Source organism: Mesocricetus auratus, unplaced genomic scaffold, assembly GCF_017639785.1.
Source record: "Mesocricetus auratus isolate SY011 unplaced genomic scaffold, BCM_Maur_2.0 Super-Scaffold_100691, whole genome shotgun sequence".
Classification (NCBI taxonomy): domain Eukaryota; kingdom Metazoa; phylum Chordata; class Mammalia; order Rodentia; family Cricetidae; genus Mesocricetus; species Mesocricetus auratus.
Genome location: NW_024429267.1, coordinates 50,577,104 through 50,590,828, shown reverse-complemented (window position 1 = coordinate 50,590,828; position 13,725 = coordinate 50,577,104). Strand labels below are relative to the sequence as shown.

Sequence of the window (13,725 nt, the reverse complement as noted above, 5' to 3'; positions counted from 1 at the left end):
CCCTATGCCTTATTTCTTGCTGTAGACAGCCTCACCCTGTTCTTTATCTTGAGAGGCATTTCTCTATCAGTTTCTGGGGGGAGTTTTTTACTTTGCTTTGTTTTTAGGAACCTAGGGTATTTAATTGTTGGAACAAACCATGTCCCCCTTAACTCATCACCTTTAAGGGGGCATTTGCTGCTTCCAACCCTTTATGATTAACTTCACACACGTCATGTCATCTCAGATATTTTGCAGGTGTACCATTGAGCTCAGTTTTGAGTGGAATATTATATCATACATGTGTATATATGCATTAGCAAAATCATTGTGTATCAGAGTTGCGGTGAGGAGAAAGGCATCAGATTAACACATGAAAAAAGCCAGTGGGTGGAAAGACTGGAACCCTTCTCCAGTAGGACTAAATGTAATAGACAGAGCACATGAAAAAAAAAAGTTCAGCTATACAAATTCAGGGGAAGGCCGGTGCTAAGTAAGTGTATCTGGAAGTTTCTCTCCCGCCAGTTCCTGAATAACCATGCAGAGGCTTATATTAATTATATATATTTGGCCAATGGCTCAGGCATACTACTAACTAGCTCTCACACTTAAATTAACCCATTTTTATTAATCTATGTATTGCCACAAGGCCCGTGGCTTACTGGCGATGCTTGGAAATCTTTCTCCTTTGGCAGTTAGATGGCATCTCCCTGACTCCACTTTCTTTCTCTCTGTATCTTTGTTTGGATTTCTTGTCTAGCTATATTCTACCTGGTTGTTGGCCAAATCAGTTGCTTTATTAACCAATGGTAATAAAACATATTCACCGCATACAGAAAGGCATCCCACATCAAGTAAGTGACCTGAAAAGATTTGAACTCACATGGCACAGGGGTATTAGAGCTTCTTCCAAGCTCGGTAGCTCAGTTCTTCCATTCAGTATGCCTTTTTATCCTTCTTAATAAGTTATCTTGTAATGAATTACCAATGGATCTAGTGCTTTAAGAATATAATTCACTATTTTGAACTTATTTTAAACGTCTTTATGATCCACATTTTTTATTTTGTTTTGTGTTTTGAGACAGGGTCTTACTTTATGTAACTCTTCTCTTTCAGAGCCCCAGGGTTCAATTCCCAGCACTCACACAATTCCCAGGGCTCACAGCTTTCTGTAACTTCATTTCCATGGGATCCAATGCCCTCTTTTGGCCTTTGTAGACACTGCGTGCAAGTGGTGCATGGATAGACATGTAGGCAAACATACATAAAATAAATAAAATATTAAAAACCCAGATCATTTGTACATCTGTCACTATATATATGATCCTGGATCAATCCATTGTTCTGGGACAGAACAACCCAGGAGTTTCCCTGAGTGAGCTCCAGCCTCCAGTGTATACCCATTACAGCTTTGCATATCCACACGCAGTGGGAAGGATTTCATGCGATGTATATAGTTGTACTTTATTTCTGTTACCTCACCCTCCCTACTGCTCTTCCCTCTCCTTCCTCACTACCTCTGGCTGGTCCCCCTCCCTCTTTCAAATAGGCCCCTCCCACTTTGGTTTCTCCCCCCTCCATTTGAACCTCTTCCTCACACACTTTTTTTACATTCATGTAAACTTAAACATATAAAGCATACTGCATGAGAAAACACAGCATTTGTCTTACTGAATTTGGATTATTTTGCTTAACACAATAATCTCTGATTTTCACCCATTTTCCTGAAAATGCCACAATTTAATTTTTCACAGCTGAATGGAAATTCCATTGTGTATAAGTATCACATTTTATCTACTCATCTCTACATGTAGGGAAGGTAAAAGTCAAAGTGTTCACTTACCTTGTCTGGGAAAGACTATTTTGTTCTTCCAGGATGGAGCCTAGCATCTTGCTTCTCCCGGGGCTGAGGGTGTACATCTAGGCTGGCTGCATTTTCAGGTTATTGTGAATAATAAACGCAGATGAACAGGTGTCTCTGTAGCATGCGTAGATTCCTTTGGGATTCCATGGCGATGAGGCAGGGTAGAAAGGCATTGAGGGGGCCACGAGAAGAGAGAAGCACATCATCAATGGAGAACCAAGAATTCCCGCCTAGTTACCAGCTGCTTAAGGCTCCTCTCTCTTCCCACATGGAAACCTGTGATTTTTCTAGGAATCCCACAGGCAACCCCATTTACAGGGAAAGGGCTAAACTGTGCAGCCCTCTTGGCTCCTGCTTTCTGCAGCAAGTTATGATTCTATGAAAGGACTGTTCAGAACCGCCTCACTCAACCTCCCTTAGGAAGTCGAGAGAAGGGGTGGGGGTGGGGAGATGCCTTAGCAGCCTTTTGAGATATGGCTTGACAGCTGCATGAGTGGTCTTTGTCACTCATGCTAAGACCCTTAATTGCTTACTGTCCTTTGAGAAGCCATTACCCACCCTGGTAGAGCTTGTTTTCTCTTGGGAAGCATGTATCCCTGATGGGGCGTGTCACTCTGTCTTTCTGAGCTTTCCCCCCTTAACTCTCTTGCAGAGTGTCCCCTGGACTTTGAGGTAGGATCCTGTACAGTCTATGCTGGGTTGACTGCACACTCTTCCTGCCTCAGCCTCTCAAGCTATACTGACGTGCAGCTGCCAACACCAGCAGCCCTTCACATCTTCAAGGGAACAGGGAATTTAGTGGTACCAAGTGGTCTGTATCTTTTCATTTGTTTCTTCTGAGCCTTAATTCAGTCTCATTTAGTATTGATACTGTGATCTTTAAAAATTGCTTTTCTTTGCACTGCACAGCATACATTCTCAGACTCTTTTTCAATTTCTCAAAATCACTTTTGAGATATTTCTTTCACTTTGGTACAGAATTAAGTTTTGCTCCAAAAGACAATATGATAAATCTGTTTTTCACTGTGTAAGCTAAACAAACGTGTGTGTGTGTGTGTGTGTGTGTGTGTGTGTGTGTGTAACATATACATTTGGTTTAAATTATGTTATTTCCATGCTTTTTTTCTTTTTAGGACAGCCTTTCATCTCATAATTTTATGTTTATTTTGTTTCGTTGCTTGTAGTCCTGTAATTTATAAAGGTCTAGAATTCTGTATTTCTATAATTATAACTTTGTGTCTTTCTACATTTTTAGGCATATGACAGTCTCCAAATATGAGTTAGAATTTAATTAGCATCAAATCTTTGACTGTTTTGTGTTGTTATAGCTGAGAGTCAGCAATTGATGCACAGTAATAATTTTCTCACAGTTCTTGAGGCAGGAAAGACCACGGTGAGTCCCTCCTCCTACATGGCCACTTGGAATCAGTCTTCCTTCTTTGTTTTTTTTTTAACTGCAATTTGTCCATCTAATTGGCCTGTTGAGGATGGATGGCCTAGCCTAGCTTTTGGGGGCTTGTAGGACCCAGGCTCTGACCCTAATAATTCTGGTAACCCTGGTCTGATGGCCTCTGAACACCTCACTTCAGACCTTTAGCTCCTTCAAGCCATGGAAGTGCGGTCCTAACACACTCTTTCATCCATTGCTTAACGTTAGCCAAGAAGATCCAGGCGTGCTTCCTTCTCTGGGCTTCTAAATGTGTCTGTTTATGTTACCTAGTTTACATTTTAGGGATGACATTGCTTGCTTTATTGCATCATTCCTGGAATGGCTGCCCTTCTGCACGTGGGCCCTCATTCAAAGAGATTAATTTCTGAACGTTAACTTTAAGTCCTGAACCTCAGTTTTGAACAGAGGCCCCATTTGTTGGTCAGCAGTCTTTCTGTTGGTAAAGCTAGTAACAGAGTTCTACCTGTATCTTTTTGCTACTCATATTTTAATCCATTTTATTTCTCTGGTTTATCTCTTTATGGGTCATCCATTACCTTGGTGGTGGTGGGGAGGTGTCACAGGATGCCAGTGCTGGTTAAGACTTTACAGTTCATGGGCTTTTAACATCTCTGCTACAGACAGTTTCCTCCCCAAATACTACTCATTATGTGCAACCTTTTACAAGTTTCAAGACTAGCTTCATTTTCTCTGCCACACAAATCAAACTGGGTCCAGAAGGACTTTTCTCCACCCGCTTTGCTTACCTCTTTCTGGTCCTGATTGTGAAAGAGGAGAGGTGAGACCTGGGGGAGAGAGAGGGAAGGATGGGGTTTGGTGGGGTATGGGAGGGATGGGGGAGTAGTGTCAGCTCTGCCAGGAAGGGTACCCTCCCTCAGGAATGGATTTCTGTTTTTGCTTGTTTGTTTGTTTTTGTTTTTCAAGACAGAGTTTCTCTGTGGCTTTGGAGGGTGTCCTGGCACTAGCTCTTGTAGACCAGGCTGGTCTCGAACTCACAGAGATCTGTCTGCCTGTGCCTCCCAAGTGCTGGGATTAAAGGCGTGTGCCACCACCACCCAGCAAATTTCTGTTTTAAAGTGATGTTTTTACCTCCCTTCTGGTCTCAGATTTTCCATGTATGGCTTCTTCTGCCTTGCTGCCTCTGCTTCCTTTGGAAGCTTCTGTTTGCACTTTGGAGTCTCAGATTCCAGGGCTCCCAGCATTATTGGAACCGGCACTAAGGCATTTTGTCCCTTCTCAATTGTCCTTTTGTGAGATTTGCAGAGATATTTACACTAGAGGTCTGATTCAACTTTAGAATTTAGTGAGTACAGCACTTTCAAGAGCACAAGAGCCGGGGCCAAATGAGGAACCCCTGGTAAGTTTAGAGGTATCATTCCACCTCCACCCTTATGTGTAATTGTAGATTGGAGAGAGATAATGAGAAACCTTATACAGTACTCATCATTAGTTGTGTGGCTTTTCCCTCCCATGATCAATACACAAGAGTCTCTCTCTCTCTCTGCCCGGCAACTTCTGATGCCCCCTGAAAATCAAGGAAGTCAAACTAGGCAGGTTGGAAAGGCACATTAGGGCAAGGAAGCAGCTAGTTGATATTCTACATTGCAAGCACGATATCTTTTGTGTTGCTAATTTTTTGTGTGTATATGTTTGTATTTGCAGATGTGTGTGTGTGTGTGTAGGCATGTGAGTGTAGAAGTCAAAGGTTGACATCAAGTGTCTTCCTTAGTCACTGTCCACCTTATTTTTTGAGACAGGGTCTCTTACCGAACACTGATTCTACTAGACTGCCAAGCCAACAAGCCCCAGGGACCCACTTGTTTCCACCAAGCCCAGCTCTCTCATTAAGGACATGCCCCACTGCACCTGCACCTGGCTGTTTACAGGGAGATCAAATTCAGCTCCTCCTGCATGGGTAGTGAGCATTTTCCCAACAGAGCCATCTCTCTAGCTTGTGAGGCACGGTGTTTGTGTACTCTGTTTTTCCCATTGTCCCATCATTTCTGTGCTCCCACCTATTTATGCAGAGATATAGCTCAAGGATACTGGGGACTGAGAGCTAGCCTGGCTTGTTTTCAAAACCTAGAGTCAGTGGGCATTGCAGAGCATGGCTACAGCATAAGAGAATGCAACGCTTAATTCTGAATAGTCTCCAAAGCATATGCATTCCCTGAGACCTGATACTTTCACGCATGTGACATTACACACCACCATCCCCACCTCTGAATGTCAAGGACAAAGTTATCTGTGTATTCTTTTTATTGCTGCCTTCCAGAATCACTTAGCTGCTTAGCAACACTCCACTACATTCGTTGAGGTTTTTATCTGTCACGTTGAAAGGAGAAGTGGTTGGGGGACAGACTGAGTCTGGTGGGAATAAATGCAAAAAGATTTCTTTAAAAAAAGGCGGGGTAGGTGGGCACCTTAGAGTATATTAAATCCTGTGCTGGCGGTGACATAGTGATGAATAAGTCACTTGCTTCTCAGTCGATTGAAAGGCAGTAGGCTAGCATTTATTAAACACCTATTATGTGGCAAACATCACATCAGACTTGTTTATTCCCCGTAGAAGCTCCATTGCACTGATGGGTCTGCCCTGTTCTGTAGAGGGCTTGTCTAGGTTCAGAGAGGACTGGAGCCTAGACTTGAACTCTTGACTTCAGAGGGCTCACTCTTTCTCCTGTACCACCCTGCTTACAGCTCACCACAACAGAACTACTGGTATATGTAAGCCATGTGCTTGGACTGGATATGAAACCAGGCAGTCTCGGAGCTCCCCACTTGACTAACCCTGTGTTAAAGTGTCAACTGCACCCCAGCTGTAAGGATGTGGGAGCTATTTGGAGCTCTGTCTGTATCTGGGAAGTATGCGGGAAGAGAAGCAGGGATTGAGAGGTAGATTTGGGGTTCAGGGACGTGTGATTGTCATGAAGATTAAAAACTACTGATAACTTTATTGAGAATGTGTTGCTTTCATTCAGAAAACATGCATGCTACCTGCTCTGCCATCTCTCATCTGTGTGTGTGTGTGTGTGTGTGTGTGTGCGCGCGCGCGTGTGCATGAGCACGTGCTTGTGCATGCATGAGTGCATGGACAGAGGATGGCTTCAGGTGTTTTTCTTAATCACTCTCCACTTTACTCTTTTTACATCTTGTTTTTTTGAGGCAGGGTCTGCCACTGAACATGGAGCTGTCCCTTGTTAGTTAGGCTACACAGGCTGGCCTGCAAGCTCCGGGATCCTCCTGTCTGCGCTCCCCCTGCCCCCCAGTGTGTGACGTATGCTCCGGGCTTGTTACTCCCCAGAGGCAGGCCTCATTCTTGCTGACTTTAGTGTATCTGTGGGAAATGGGGTGCTTTCTGGCCACCCTACCTTAGCATCTCTATTCTAGTTTCGTGACACTTGTTTTATTTTGAGACAGGGCTTCTCTCTGTGACTCAAGCTGGCTTCAAGGCCAGGGCTCGAGCCTCAGCCCCTGGGGTGCTGACATCACGGGTGTGGACCACCACAACCAGCCCTTCCTGCTCTCTTGTGATGAGGCCTCTGCCTTCCTTTGCTCCTCGGTACAGGGCACTGGAAGTAAAACTTTGCAGCCCCATCCCTCTCTGTCATCGTGAGGTAATGTGACTGTATAATTAGACAGTTTAGCAACACTGACATTTCTGTATTTGCACTAGAATTATCTTGATATTACTGGGGACTGGAGACTGCTACCACCTGCTAGGAACATATGCATATGTTTGAGCAAAGGTTAATGAGTCTATTCAGAAAAATGAATTAGGTGAGGGTTGCAGAGCATCTGGGTGCATCTTAATGTAATGGAGCTGAAGATTCTGATTGAAACTAACCCAATTGGGGGCAAAACAACTGGAAAGACTAGGCAAAGTTTTGAGTGTCTCCCTCTTTTTTTTTTTAAGGAACGGGTGGAAGAGTGGTTAGTTATTGTAGCCCCCCCATTCCTCTCTCTCAACAGGGACTCACACTATAGTCCAGGCTACCCTCAAGTTCTTAACCTTCAGGCTTTAGTCTCCCTGGTATTGAGATTGCTGGTGTGCATCAGTATGCCTGGTAGTTATTTCAGCCTGAAGTATAGGACACATTCCCTGCGACCTGACTATTGCTCTTTTGGGTAGGGTTTTCGTTTATTTTGTCCATTGGTATTGTGCTATGTGTATGCCTCCACTGAACTGCATTCCTAGACCCTTACATATTAAGTCTCTGTTGAAAAGTGGGGGTGGGAAACCCCTGTATCTTAGTCTTCTGTATGTTTGCTCAGCCTAAGGTTGTGCATTAACTTGAGCATTTGTGTAGACAAGGGTGAAATGACTTGGTTTACATGTATTGAGTATAAATAGAGGTTGATGTGGTTTTTTCTTTGTTTTTTTTTTGTTTTTTTGGTTTTTTTCGAGACAGGGTTTCTATGTGGCTTTGGAGGCTGTCCTGGAACTCGCATGGTAGTCCAGGCTGGTCTCGAACTCACAGAGATCCGCCTGCCTCTGCCTCCCGAGTGCTGGGATTAAAGGCGTGTGCCACCAACGCCCGGCTGAGGTTGATGTGTTTTATGCCAGTTAACTATACCCACCTTGCATATCAATTCTTCATTCTCTGACCGTCTTGAATTAACTAAGTGCAAGATTTTGAGAGTTTTCTAAAATTTGTTTAGGATGTTTATGGTGAGAGTTTTTCTTCTCTGATTCACAAAGAATAATAACCCCATCAAAAACAGGACACTGATTTGAATCAGCGTGATGGGTTGGTCTGTAGGTACCCTTTTAACTTTCCAGAAAATGTGATGAGGTTTGTCTTCCTCTTACTCAACTTGGCCTTACTTAAGAAAGGACTTGCTAGTTTAAAAATAGTCATCTTTTATTTCCCAGCTGCCAGGGCCTTTCTCCCTTCCCTCGGCATTCACTGACGTGTTTTGATTGACACCCCATTCAGTACTAAAAGGGAACAGAGAACACCGAGCATCTAGAATGTTCCATTTTATTGACAGACGCTGAGACTTTGTCAGGGACAATTGCCTAGCAACCTGTATGGTACCACTTTGGAGGAAAGGGAGGAAGAAAAGGGCAGAATTACATATAAATGAAAGGCAAGCATATGTAGAAAAGGCCAGCCATTACTAAACGGGGAATATTTTATCCCAAATAGGTCTTTAAGTTAGCAAAGTTGCATGTAAAATCTGGACAAATTAATTTTCTTTTCTTGGGCTGTTGGATTATTGAAGTGTTGGCATAAAAGAGTTTTGCAAAATGCACTTGGCTGTGGGTTACATGCAAAGGGAATTTATTGACATACAGAACAGAAGTTATATAAGTACCAACTTTAGGTGGGTATTATTTGATTGAACAGGCTGTCAACTATTTGTTTTCCGTAACCCCAGGAGAAAAGTCCTTTCTGAGTCTGTCTAATAAAAATTCTCAGATGTCTTCTTTAGGTCACATGCCTAGTTTTGAACCAATCATGGCCATAAGTTATAATCACTCCATAGCTAGTTTAATGGAATCTTAGCTTGACTCCTGAGGACTACTGTTTGAAAAATCCTTTATAAGTTTACAGATTTGTTCATCTGGAAAAACTGAGATGGTAAATGAGAATATTTTTGTGTCAGGGGTATTAGATTGAGTCATTTTCTTTGGTTATGTTATATGCCATAGAATCTCAAAAATAATGAATACAAGTGACCCTTATTGATTACTTTTATTGTTATGATCAAATAACTGACAAGAAGCCACTTAAGGGAGGAAGGGGTTATTTTGGCTCCCAGTTTGAGGATGTATAGCCCATCATGGTGGAAAGGACTTGGTAGCAGGAGTGTGAGGTATCTGGTTCATCTTCATCGGGGAAGCAGAAGGCAGGCAGGAAGTGGGGCGGGGCTATGGAACCCCCAGACTCCCTACTGACTTTAGTGAGGTTTTATTTCCTATAGGTTCTCAATCTTCCAGAATAGAAACACTAGCTAGGAACCAAGACTTCACACACATACACCAATGGCAGACACTTCACAGCCAACAGCAGGATATAACACAGGCTGCCTGGGCTTCCATTACTCAGACCAGCTAACCTACACAGGCGTCCCAGCCTGACTAGAGCAAAAGGCCAGTGTTTAGATAGTCTAATGTGACATTACTCTCTTAGTTTGCCATTTGTAACTGTGAGTCTACTGTTAAAATTTTGTGACCGAAGGCTTTTAACTCCTCCAGAGCCTGCTGTTGACCTCGTTGCTGTATATTGTTACCATATTGTTTGATTTGCTTGATCCAAGGTTAGTGCCTGTTCTTTGTATTGTTTTCCAGAGAAACAATATAGAATCATCTATCTATCTGTCTGTCTATCTATCTATCTATCTATCTATCTATCTATTATCTATGTATCTATCTCTATCATATATCTTTCTATTTATATCTATCATCTATTTGCCTATCTGCTATCTATTTATCATTTATCTATCTATATCTATCTACCTATCATGAACTATTTGTCTATCAGCTATCTGTCTTATATTTATCATCTATCATTTATATCTATCTTCTATTATTTACAATCTATCTATCTATCATCTACCTATATATCTATTTGCTATTTACCATCTGCATATTATCTGTCATTTATGTCTATCTGTCAATCTGACTTTACTTTTGACATTTTCCATTTAGTAGTTCTGTATAGTTACTGGCCTAGGCCAAGCCTGGGACACCATTCCTCTTCCAAGTTGGGGTTGGATTATTGCTGCCAATGGTACTGCAGGGATGAAGCGGTGTGGGGGACTCATGATGCCCACTCATGTCCATTACCTGGTTGGTTTCTAGGATCACATTTGCTGTGGCAGAGGCCGTTGTTTTCCTTTTGCAAATGAAAAGACTGTGAGAGTTGCCCACCCTTTATCGGTTAATAGGGCTTCTCTGTTCACACCAGGGGAAAGTGAAGTGTGATGTGTGACCCTGGACCTGGCAGTTATCGTCACATGACTAATCTGAGCTTCACAGGGGTGGGGGCCTCCTCAGGGGGTCTCAGCACTAACTGAGTGGGATGAGGAGCCTCCAGGCTTCCGCTGCACCCTGCTTCCGCCTGGTGCTCCTTTCTTAGCTGCTGCATCCCTATCACAGCGCACACACAGGATTCCTGTCACACACTGATGCTGCTAATGTGAAAAGCCACGGTTCCAGCCAGCTCTCAGACTCTAGAAACAAAGCCCCTTCCCCTCTTTGGTCCCAGTTCCCTTTACTTGGAAATCGAAGGGACCGGAGCAGGAACTAGCAGGGTTCTTTTTATCCCAAAGCGGTCCTTATTAATTTTGTGAAAACCAACTAAATGGCTACCTCAGAAGTTATTAATTCTGCAAGCAGCCCCATCTTAGTGAGTTGTCAGCCGGCTAAAGCCAAGGCAGTTATAAAACGCCAGTGCGGCTGATGTGGGATGGAGCTAACAGTGTGAGATTTGCTGGGCATTTCTGGTGTGAAGGCAATCATATCTCCGGAGTGAGAAAGGTCAGCGCCCTGTGGCTGCCAAGGGGACAGGAAGGGGTCTGCCACCCGCTGAACACAAATCAGTCTAAAACACAAACGCCCTTTGCTGTTGCTGCCTAATGGCTCTGAATGTCAAATGATATTATTCTGGGACACTGTTAAGCTCCCTTCTCGGCTCACAGCAGGATATAAATCCCCTCATCTCGTTTGATTAATCCTAGAGACTATAGACTGTGTTACAAGGTGCAGAAAACATGACTGCAATAGGAAAATCAGTAGCATTAACAAGCACAGAAGTTCTTTTAAAGCCTGCATTCCCCCCGCCCCGATTCCATATTGCACAAAAAACGGGAGGAACCCCATTGAGCCTAGTGAACGAGCATTTTATATGGAGTGCCATTAGTGAGTAGGTTTATATGTAAAAATGTAGGGCAGGTGAGATGGCTCAGCGTGTAAAGGCCCTGGCCACCGAGCCTGATGCCTTGAGTTGGATCCCATGGTAGAAGAGAGATCTGGTTCCAGCAGCTGTCCTCTGACCTCCGCACAGTGCCCCACAGAGACACAGAATAGAGAATTCTGTTTTCTTTTACAATTCATAGTTTCATGTCTCTGAACACACACACACACACACACATACACACACACACCTGCATCTGGCAAGAGAGAGACCATGGTATCAATTATTCTAGCTGGTGAGGTTACAAATGAGGTTTTAATTTTTTAGGTTCTTCCTAGCTGACACATATTGTGTTTTAATGAGAAGACACACTGGAAATTATGTTATTGTACAATATATTTTCCCTTATTCATGAGGAGGGCAGTTCTTTTCCCTAGGAAGGCTGCTGAGAGTGCCTCCTCCTCCTCCCCCTCCTCCTCCTCTCCCTTTCTCCTCCTCCCCTTTCTCCTCCTCTCCCTCCTTCTCCTTCTCCTCTCCCTCCTCCTCCTCCTCCTCCTCTCTCTCCTCCCCCTCCTTCCATTATAACTTGGAGGAACTTGAAATGTCCCTTGAAGCAGATTAACAGAGCCCTGCCTGGGAATCATGCCACATCTTCCTTTTCAAGACCTGGAAGCCACCCTGGCCTGACAAGCAGTAAGAGTCGCGATAATAAAGAGGACGGACGAGCTACTCCAGGGCTGGATTTCATTTCCAGCTTAATTAAATCCAAGAAACACACCTGACCTCCAGCTTTGACGAGCCCCCTCAAAAGCCAGGTGCCCTCATCAGCTCGGGTTCACCCCGCTGAGATGATGGGAAAGGGGCCCAGAAGAGGGTGGAGGGAGACAGAAGCCAGCCGAGATGAAACACGGAGGCAGGAAACGATATCGAAGAGGACGCTGTTTCACCCGGTGGGTGAGATCCGCTCGCCCTTCTGTTTAAGAGGCGAACAGGAGGCTCACCTGCAAAGACACCGAACTGAAATCCCCCTCACCGTCCCCTTGGCCCCTGCCACCTATCCCCCCTCCTGCAAGCTGCAGCCTGTACCTGTCCCCACTATTGTGGGGAATTGGGTACAAAATGCACTTGGTTAGCACAAGTCTCCAGTGGGACATCAGTGCTCACGGCTAGAGGGTTTTCCCTGCATTGTGTACACTTGCTGTCATTTCTGGTCCCTCAGAAAGAATGTTGTCATTCAGTACGGATACCCGGGGTCCCTTTGATCTCTACTATAGACTCCAGAGGCTCCTGGGTATGTATAAAGAGGGGAAGATCCTTGTCTTTTCTCACTGAGCCCAACCGGAATAGCATCCTCTCTCACTTCCGTCTCCACACCCACTTAGGACCTTTGAGGGGGGGCTTTACAGGTGAGCAAGACAGCAGAGAAGGCTCAGGTCTGATAAGAAGCAGGGTGAGGGGGAGCAGGGAACAGAGGTGTTATCGGTGGCGGGAACTTAAAGGAAGCCAGCGGGTGGGGTGGGGAGGGAGGAAGGATGGAGGAAGCAAGAATGTCATCTCTGGAGACTCAGCAGTGAGGCAGGGGACTTCCTAAGCCGCAGCAGGGAGCCTGGCACTGGCCAAGGCCCAGTAGGTCCTGTCAGTGACTCGCCCTGGGCTATCTCTGATGCTAGGACCGCATCCTTTAGGGCAAAGGTTTTGTTAGTTGACTTGTTGGGGTCAGAGCCTGAGTCTAACAAGCTATACTCAGCCCCATTCCTGAATGGGCCAATTAAACAGACAAATTAGGGCAGAAAGCAGAGGGGGTTGCTCACCGTGGCCATGTTAGAAGAGGAACAAAGAGGTCCACTGTTTCCCCACCCCATATCCGTCTTCAGGTCCTGACATAGGTTCCTTTAGAAGGCAAGAGGCACGACTGCGCAGTCCAGGTCAAGGTGTGGCCCTGCCCATGGGCATCATCAGCTCGGCTTCACTGTGTCCTGTGTGACAAGTTGTCAGAACTGTGAACTCTCCTGGAGACAAGCTCCCACTCTGACTGGCTGTAAGTGTCAGCCTCAGCCTTTCCCTTTCCCAGTGTGAGGTTTTTTTTTTAATGAAATTCAATCCCTTGGGGAGCAGTTCAGTAGTCTGATAGCCAAGGGGAGGGACATATTCTTTAGACTATCTTTATTCCTGCCAGGAAGGCTACAGTTTCTGTTAGCCAAAGACAATTCTCTGAAAGAAGGGACCCTTGGGACTCATGAGAGCTAGTACCCTGGGGACTAGATATGCCATCTGGCTTAGGGGCTTTGGCAGGACATCACCAGCATCCACTAGCTCACACTCGGTCTATACGGCTCCGAGGTCAGGAGTGTCCAGGTAGACCCTTTCATTCTCCTAGTGCTGTGAGGAGATGTCCATAAAGCATGCTCAGGGTTGGTTCCTTTTATCAGAATTACAGTTACCATGGTCTGTAAAATGGGGTTAATAATAACATGTTTGGGGATAATAGCAACATGTGTGAAGATAATAACATGTGTGGGGATTCATGAAAAGCAGTTCGTGTGCTGAAATGGTACCTGCTGTGTTAC

The 13,725-nt window shown here is 44.6% G+C and overlaps 1 long non-coding RNA gene across 1 annotated transcript; it reads right to left on the bottom strand.

Annotated features, from left to right (window-relative positions):
* Positions 1–1,698: 1,698 nt before the first annotated feature.
* Positions 1,699–13,191, bottom strand: LOC121137666. The gene is made up of 2 exons (XR_005874964.1): positions 12,970–13,191; positions 1,699–1,976 (listed from the first exon to the last, which is right to left on the bottom strand). It is a non-coding gene; the product is annotated as an uncharacterized LOC121137666 (long non-coding RNA).
* Positions 13,192–13,725: the final 534 nt, after the last annotated feature.